The following is a 9,139-nucleotide window of genomic DNA, read 5'->3' as shown; positions in this document are numbered from 1 at the left end:
AACGATTGTGTTAGCACTGGATATAGCATTTTTTTTGTCCTGCCTTTTTCACTTAATTATTTGGGGCTGGGCGTGGTGGCTCACACCTGTAATCTGAGCACTTTGGGAGGCCGAGGCAGGTGGATCGCTTGAGCCTAGGAGATGGAGACCAGCCTGGGTGACATGGCAAAATCCCATCTCTACAAAACATACAAAAATTACCCAGGTGTAGGGGCACACGCCTGTAGTCCAAGCTTACTTGAGAGGCCGAGGCAGGGGGAGGATCCCTTGAGCTGGGGAGGTCAAGGCTGCAGTGAGCCGCGATCACACCACTGCCCTCCAGCCTGGGCAACAGAGTGAGATCCTGTCTCAAAAAAAAATAAATAAATAAAATAAATATTGGATCATGATAATGTCCTATGTCATTAAAACTGTTTGCAAACGTAATTTCTAATGACTACATGACAACTTTGCGAAGAGGATATGCTATCATTTCCTGAACCCATCTCTTGTTGTTTAGAATTGTTGATATTCTTAACCCTTTATTATTATAAATAAATGAATATTCTTAAACATAACGCATTTCTGATTATTTCCTTCATCCAGATTTCCAGAAAGGAAAGGCCCCGGGGGAGACGTACAAACTTCTGAAAAGTCTCTGCGTGACTGCCAGCAAGGTGTGCTGATGACTGCAGTGGATGGGTTCGGATCGCGTGTGTGGGGTGATGGGGGAAGCATCTAAGGTGTTTTGCCATGGTGCTTTTGTCCTACTCATGGACCAGATCAGCTCATGTTTCAGCGTGCAAAGCCCTTGTTTGTTATTGAAGCCCCAGCCCTCGGCGTGGCTGCAGCCAGTGCCTCCGGCCTCTTGCATTAATATTGCAGGCAGGGCTCCTGAGAACCTAAATATTTGATCAGAGTGTGTGCCAGGCTGCTAGTGAGCTGTATTCAGAGCAAATTAGACTCTCATTCCCTTCCGTTGCACCCAAAGCGGCATGCTCGGGGCCCAGCCGCCATCAGATGATGTGGTCAGTTGTCTGTGGAAAGCCCATCCTGGTGGGGAAGACAGGCTAAAATGATAATGACACATCTTACAGCAGCCCCAGGCTTCTCTCTTTATATTCCACACCTGACAGTCTGCAACAGCGTCCCTGCCATCTGAGTGGGAGGGGAAGGCAGATCCACAATACCTAGCCTGAGGCCTGGCGCACAGTAGGCCATGCATATTCACCTGTGAGTTTGTGGCTTGTCCCCGAGAACCCGGGATGTTTACTCAATTAATTCAATTTATCCATGAAGCACTTATTAAGCACCTACTGAGGACCAGGCTTCATGCTATGCACTTTGCAGAGATTATTTCAATTGTATTTAGAACAGTGCCTAGCACATTGTAAGTGTTTAAAAAGTGTTAGCTGTTATTATTATAATAAATGCTATCATTTATTTATTAATATTTATAATCTCAATTGTGTGAGGAAGGTATGATCATTATTCTCATTTTACAGATGAGGAAAGAGGGGCTCACAGACTTAGCTAAGGAGTCCAGAGGCTGACCACAGCGGACCTTGACCATTCACTTTGGACCTAGAGCTGGACATGAACGCTGTGGCCCAGCCTAGGCCCTGGGGCTGCCTGGGACTCTCACCCATCTATGCAGGCTCCTCTGGCCCAGGTCTCAGACCCTGCTCCTTGTCTGGCCTTGGCCATAGAAAGAAAGAGATGGACAGACAAATGCCTGGGGCCAGTGGGTCTGCCTCAGTCTCCCCTGACAGGCACTGTCCTGAGGGGAGAAGACCCTAGTCCTCATGGAGGAGGCCCCACTTCAAGCTGGCATCCAGCCTCTCCTCTTTTCTGGAGCTCCAGGCCCCAGGTGACAGAGGCCTGGAAGGAGAGCAGGAGTCAGTGTGGGGTGCTGGAGGGATGATACAGTGGAGATGATGGTGATGGAGAGGGCCCCGAGACCAATGGCTGTGGCCCTTAGAGACATTGATGCAGAACTGGCACCCCAAAATGAGGCCGTCTGAAGCAGCCATGTCCCAGGCCTCAGTGAAGACTGAAGATCTGCCACTCTCCAGCCATGACTCACCTGTCTGCCTGGGGGTACCTCTTCCTTGCCTGGGTAGCCCTGCCTTCTGCAAGAAGTGTCCTGTTCCTCACCATCTCCCAACTCTCTCTGTGACACCAAGGGCTGTCTCATGTCCCACAAATCATTATTATCGGCACTTCTAGGAGTGTATTCTGCCAAAATAATCAAGGAGATGGGCAAAGATTTAGTCTCAGTGGCGTTCATCACAGTGGTGATGACAACACTGCTGCGTCCTCATGGCTGGACCCACTCATGCACACAATCACCCATTCCCTCCCTCCCTCATTCATTCATTCAATCCTCAGACATGTTAAGAGGGGCAGGGCACCTCTTCTCGACCTTAAATCCTGCAATGACTTCCCATCGCATTTTGAATGGAAATGCAGCCTTCACCAGGCCTACGGGGCCCTAAGGATCTGTCTCTCCAGTGTCTTTCCTCTTCTGGATGGGCATCTGCAGCCGTGTCTGTCCCACACTCTCCTCCCACATCTTCCACTCCTCTTCAGTCTCAGCTCAGCCTTCCTTTGCTGGCCCTGGCTGGCCAGCCTTTGCTGAGATGGCTCCCTATCCCAGGTCACTCTGTCCCATTACTACCCTGTTTCAGTTGCTCCATAAATTATCTCAGTGAATGCTTTTTGTCCACTCAAAATCTCAAAGCCCCATGAGAACAGGGACTTACCTTTTTCTGGGTTCTACCTCGAGTGCCCATTTTCGTGCCTGGCATGGTGGAAGGAAAGAAAAGAGGGACGGCTGGGGGAGCCAGACAGACCCTGTGGGCTCTGTAGTCAGCTCTGCTGCTGAGACCAGGCAGAAGGGCAGGGGAGGACCCCAAGACCCAGGACCCCTGGTGCCCAGGCTTGGCGGGGGCATCATTTTCTCTTTACTCTTCAGGAGAGGAACAGGACAGGTATTTCCTTGCCCATTTTATGGATGAGCCCAAGAGAAGAGGTGGACAGTCCCTGGGATTGGAGGCACCAGCCCTCCTCCCAGCATTCCCAGCACCCGCCCCCCTGCCAGGTGAGGCTGCTGCCCTGCTTGGCATTCCGGCCGCGGTGCCTTCCTTCCCTCGCTTCCCACCATGCTGGGAGTGGGTTTGTGATAATGTCCGAATAAATTATTGAAGCGACTTTCCCTGAGGCCGGGATGCAACTCAGGGCTGATAACCGTGTGGGGGTTGGGGAAGGCTGGGCTCCTGCACCTGCCTGCCGGGGCTGCTTCCTCCAGCGCCCCTGATGAGCCTGTTAATTATCCGGCTGGGGTGGGGGGCAGCAGGAGCTTCTTTCTCTCAAAGAAACCAAGCCAGGAGGCAGGGCTGGGGTTGCAGGGACCACAGCTGTGGCTGGGCCTCACTCCTGGCTTCTTCATTCATGGTTTCCTCCCTAAGACTGTGGGAGGAGCTCTCAGAGCACCCCAAAGTGGGCAGTGCACACTCCAAGGAAATGGGGTGAAGAGCCTCTATATGGGGCGGTGGAGGGAGGGGTGGGGATCGCCTGTGGGATACGGCAGGGGAAGCGTGGGGTGGGTGTGAAATGGACGACCCCCACGGGGGCAGAGGTTGTTGCCTGAGGAAACATGAGGGGCAGAAGTAGAGGCCGGGCCTCCCAACGCCTGGCATGTGCACAGCTGGGCACAGGCATGCCTGTGGGATGCTGCAGCGCTTCCCCATGACTGGGGGGCAGGGGCTGCAGGCAGGGGCTGCTCCTCCTTGGAGGGTAACGGCACAGTCTCTGGGAGGTGAGGTAAAGCTGCCTGCTGCTGGGCAGCGACATGCCCAGGTGTGTGAGTGGTGCTGTGGTCCTGCTTTTCTAAGAATCTGTCTGTCTGAGGTGGTGAGACAGGGACCCTGCGTCTCAGGCGAAGGCCCATGGGAGGCCCACACCAGTCACCACCCAGCCCTCCCACCCCCAGCCCCTGGTGCTGGCACGACCCATGGCTCTGAGACCTCAGCCAGGACCCTGTGAGACCTCAAGTCTCTGGAGGGTCTGGAACTGGGTGGTCATGCCTCCCTGAGGCCCTGCTATTTCACGGCTCATGTGACCCCCACCCCAAGTGAGGGCTGCTGTCTTTTCACACAGGGGAGCCTCCTTCCTCCTCGCTCCTGAGCTTTCCTCAGAAGGCCCCCGTCACAAGCGTCATTTTCCTAAGGAGCCTTAGAAATCTCAACCAGGAAGGGCAGGGTCTAGCAGAAAACTTCTGCTGGGGGTCCTGCCACAGCCCCCCAAGTCATGAGAACAGAGCCCCTGCTTCAAAGAGGAAGAGAAGAGGAGAAATATAGCCCCCAAAAAACAACCCAAATCAGTATCCCAAATTCTGTTCCTCCCCCTCTGTAATCATTGGTGGTGGCAGCGCTCTTGGAGGGTACCAATTCTTATCCTATCTTGTACTAAAGTGGGTGACAGGGTAGTCTGGTGGCTATGAGGGGCAAGGCAGGGCCTAGGGGCTGAGGTCAGGAATCATGGTGGGTGGGGCATTCTCAGTGGGGAACAGGCACCTGAGCTTTGGGTTTCTTTATAAAAGTCCCAAGGCAAGTGGGTGGCCAGCTGGTGGGCTGTGTTTTGGGTGTCCTTGAGACATTTATGTTTGGGAACCAGTGTGGGACAAAGGGCTCAAGCCAAGCAAGTTGAGGACCTGGCTGCTGTGTATCAGCTGTGTGACCTTGGCTGAATGTCCTGGCCTCTCCTGGGCTCAAATGATCCTCCTGCCCCAGCCTCCCGAGTAGCTAGGACTACAGGCAAGCACCACCACATCCAGCTAATTTTTTTATTATTATTATTTGTAGAGGTAGGGTCTTGCTATGTTGCCCAGGCTGGCCTCAAACTCCTGGCCTCAAGAGATCCTCTTGTCTTGGTTTCCCAGAGTACTGCGATTATAGGCGTGGGTCACCACACCCAGACTGTGGGTTTACCGTAAACCACCTGCATGGTAGCAGTGAAGCCCAAGCTCTCCTGCTACGCCTTAGAGCCGTCCAGTCTGCGCTAGTGCCCAGCACACAGGAGGTGCTCATGAACCGCAGAGGACCTTGAGGTAGAGAGCTGGTGTGGTGGACGCTGCGGTAGCCTAGGAAACCAAGAGGCCAGCGTGAGGCCCAGACACAGGTGTGGCTCCTTTCTGGGCCTCAGTTTCCTTACTGCCAGTGGGGACCGTAGTTCCTGCCCTCCCCACACACAGAACACAGGTGAAATAATAATGGCTAATCCTCATGAAGTGCTTCCCAGGGGCTCTGTTGTCCCGAGAGTCCCCTGTGTATTACCTCGTTTAGTCCACGCACCAGCCCTGCGGGGTAGACACTGTTCCTCCACTTTACAGACAAAGACGCAGAGGCACGGAGGATTAGATAACTTGCCCAGAGACACTGCTGGCTGTGGCTAAGGCTGGCTTCGGAGTCACTGCTCGGAGCCTTCACACTGCAGGTGGCAGGGTCAGGAAGGGGCATTTGTGCTCCAGCTTCTTGGGTTTTCAGAACTGGTCCTGGTCACCTCCTAGACACTGGCAGGACTTGCCAGGGCCACAGAGCCTGATGATGCCTGGGCTTCCTGGACTGGGGAGCTCTGCTTCGCCCCGTCAGAGTGGACCTGAGCAGGCTGTGAAGGAGGAAGAGAGGGGGTCTGTGGCCAGGGGACTGGACAGCAGGATAGACTGTTAGCAGGCAGTAGCAGCCTCGGCGTCCATTCCCAGTCAAGGGCAGAGTTGCGTCCCTAGAGCTGCCTCCCGCCCCTGCCAGGACCCCGCAGTTGCTCCTAGGGGTGAAGAGCGGCTGGGATCCTGGGAGGAATGACTGAGGCCGACGCCACACAGTGAGCCTGGGCGCCCGGGCCCAGCTGGCTCCCAGCCTGTCCATTGCTGGGATGGAAAGGGCAGGCAGTTGGAAGGGCAAAAGAAGAAAGCAACATGCCCACAAAGCCTCTGCTGGGCTAATCCTCTTCTAGTCCCCACACGGTCCGCTGCGTGGAATGGTTAGGACAGCCTGTGTAACAGATGGGAAACGGGACTGGGACTGTGGAGGAAACAGACAATTGAAAACAAAGGGTCAGCTGGGCAGGGAGTGTTTGCAGCCCTGGAGGCAGACACAAAGTTGCACCCAGGCTAAAGGCTGAGAGACGGCATTTACTGAGCACCTTTTTTGTGCCTGGCAATGTGCTCTGTTAGCTCCATTTTACAGATAAGCAATGTAAGGTTCAGAAAAGAGGAAGTGGCCAGCCCCGGGCCATGCAGCTGGCTGAGTGAGAGCTCCTAACTTGTACTTTCTCCCCTCCTGGAAGCTTTGGTTTGTTGGGGGAAGCAGATTCATATCAGACCCAAGGCAACTCAGCCCTGATTGAGATAGAAATCGAGTCTTTTGGGAGAGAGAAGGGAGGGAGAGTTCAAAAGGGTTTCGTGAAGAAGGTCGCCTCTGACTGGGACAGCTAGGCCTCTATGTACCACTTTAAAAGGTAAGACAAGGGGAAAGAGGGCATTGGGAAAAGGATGTGGGGACAGAGGGCGTGGGGGCAGAGGGCGCGGGGGCAGAGGGCATGGGGACAGAGGGAGTGGGGGCAGAGGGCATAGGGGCAGAAGGCATGGGAACAGAGGGCATGGCGCAGGCAGGTGATGGCCATGGCTGGAGACTTGTGAGGGGCCCCGGGAGGCTGGATCACTGGTTGTGGGGAGGGGAGGGAGGCCAGGCGACCCCTGGATGGGGTCCCCTGGGGCACAGAGATCCCTGGGGTTTGGAGGATGGAGATGGGAAGTGACTGGGAGGATGCTGCACAGGGCATGGGGAGTGGGAAGCGAGCGTCGGGGAGCTGGGTGTGGAGCCAGGTACCTGCCGGGCTTCTGGGTTCCCCCAGCAGCTCTCAGGGGCTCAGGCTCCGCATCAGGCACACCTCAGTTTAAGTCCTGGCTCTGCCATTACTAGCTGGGTGGCCTTGGCAAGTTGCTTGTCTTCTCTGAGGCCGGCTTTTCCCCTCTGTAAGGGGAAGATAATCCTTACAGCTGACATAGGTTCAATAATTGTAACAAATATACCCACACTCAGGTAAGATACTAATATTAGGGGAAACAGTGTGCAGAAGCTCTATACAAACTTAGAATTATTTTCTGAAACTTTAAATCTGTTCTAAAATATAAAGTTAAAAGAAAAATCTCACATCCAGAGCAAGCCTCCCACAGGCACGCAGTGGCCTCTGTGACCGGGCCCTGGCCTCCTGTTGAGTTGTGTCTCCCTCCTCTCTCTTCTAGGTACCTCTCATTCCTGCCATATCTGCAAGTCAAAATTTGACAGCTGGATGGCAGCTGTGAGCGGCCAGGGCGTTTCACTTAACCCTTCTGACCTAGAAGTTACGAGCTATCATCACCCTTGTTTCACAAAGGGCTGACCAGTGACTGATCATGTCTAGGATGTAAAGGTGCAGACATTTTGACCTCCCATGGGATAATTGAGATGGGCCACTTGGGCTCCAGGGATGGCTGAAACTCGGTTGGTCCTGTGTCACTGTTCAACTTCTCTCTACCAAATCCTGCTTCCTCCCTATTTCCTCCCCAGGTGCTGACTTTTCAAGTAAATATCCTCCATGTCAAAGTCTATCTCAAGATCTGCTCCAGGACAACCCCGCCTGCAACGGGGCCCATTTATGTTCCAGCCAGCACAGTGACCCTGAGTCTGGGAGGGTGCCCACAGACGGCTTTTGTGAGCAGCATGCCCTCAGTGGCCAGTCCCCAAGCCCCCAACTCCACGTGGAGCAAGGACCAACAAACCCGTGGAGAAGAGGAACCCGCCTGCAAGGCGAGCCAAGAAGGGACCTTTGGAACCAGCCACACTGGACTCTGTAGGGGGCTGGATGGCTGGCCCCAAAAAGATATGCCCATGTCCTAAGCCCCAGAACCCAAAAATATTGCCTTATTTGGAAAGAAATTCTTTGTAGATGTCATGAGGAATTTTGAGATGAAGAGATTAACTTGTATTATGCAAGTGGGCCCTCAATCCAACGGCAAGTGTCCTTACAAGAGTAAGGCAGGCTGGGCACGGTGGCTCACACCCAGTTGGCAAGTTGCTTGTCCCAGCACTGTGGGAGGCTGAGGCAGGTGGATCACGAGGTCAAGAGATCGAGACCATCCTGACTAACATGGTGAAACGCCCTCTCTACTAGAAATAAAAATAGCTGGGCGTGGTGGCAGGCACCTGTAGTCCCAGCTAGTTGGGAGGCTTAGGAAGGAGAATCAGTTGAACCCAGGAGGTGGAGGTTGCAGTGAGCCGAGATCGCACCACTGCACTCCAGTCTGGGCAACCGAGTGAGACTCCGTCTAAAAATAATAATAATAATAATAATAAAATAAAAAATAAAGAAGCAAAAATGGCTGTGATGTGGTCACAGCCAAGGAAGACGAAGAGGCAAGATGGCTTCCCTCAGAGCCTCCAGAGGGAGCGTGGCCCTGCCGATGCTTTGTTTCTGCTTCAGGCCTCCAATGCTGGGAGAATAAATTCTACTGCTTTTGAAGGCACTCTGTGAGAATTTGATACAGCAGTCACAGGAAACTAAGACAGCTCCCACACCCAGTTTCCACTTCACTCCCTTGAGAAGCTGGAGAAGCAGTCCTGGAGGTGCCAGGGACTGGGCACCGAGCCAGCCCGTGCTGGGGTCAGAGGCGAGAGGAGAGCTCTCTGGAGGAAGCCTCCTTTATCTTGGGGTTTGTCCTCGAGTAGGAAGTATTCACGGGGCAGGTGGCAGTTGGGGGGCGGGGGTGGGGTGGTGTGTGTATAATTTTCAGCAGCCCAGAGAATTGGACAGAGTGGGGCTTTCTGGAAATTTTGACTTGCAGATATGGCAGGAATGGGAGGTACCTAGAAGAGAGAGGAGGGAGACACAACTCAACAGGAGGCCAGGGCCCAGTCGCAGAGGCCACTATGTGCCTGTGGGAGGCTTGCTCTGGATGTGAGACTTTTCTTTTATCTTTATATTTTAGAACAGATTCAAAGTTTCAGAAAATAATTCTAAGTTTGTAAGGAGTTTCTGTACACTGTTTCCCCTAATATTAGCATCTTACATGAGTGTGGGTATATTTGTTACAATTGTTGAACCTATGTCCATCCGTTATCAT

General features: G+C 53.5%; 1 long non-coding RNA gene across 1 annotated transcript; it reads left to right on the top strand.

Moving 5' to 3' along the window:
• Nucleotides 1–6,261: 6,261 nt before the first annotated feature.
• LOC112613455 lies at nucleotides 6,262–8,187 on the top strand. Its single transcript, XR_003116950.1, has 2 exons — nucleotides 6,262–6,495; nucleotides 7,587–8,187. It is a non-coding gene; the product is annotated as an uncharacterized LOC112613455 (long non-coding RNA).
• Nucleotides 8,188–9,139: the final 952 nt, after the last annotated feature.

This window comes from Theropithecus gelada, chromosome 1 (assembly GCF_003255815.1).
Source record: "Theropithecus gelada isolate Dixy chromosome 1, Tgel_1.0, whole genome shotgun sequence".
Taxonomy (NCBI): Eukaryota; Metazoa; Chordata; class Mammalia; order Primates; family Cercopithecidae; genus Theropithecus; species Theropithecus gelada.
Note: the sequence above shows the minus strand (reverse complement) of the source record. Positions and strands in the feature narration are given on the sequence as shown.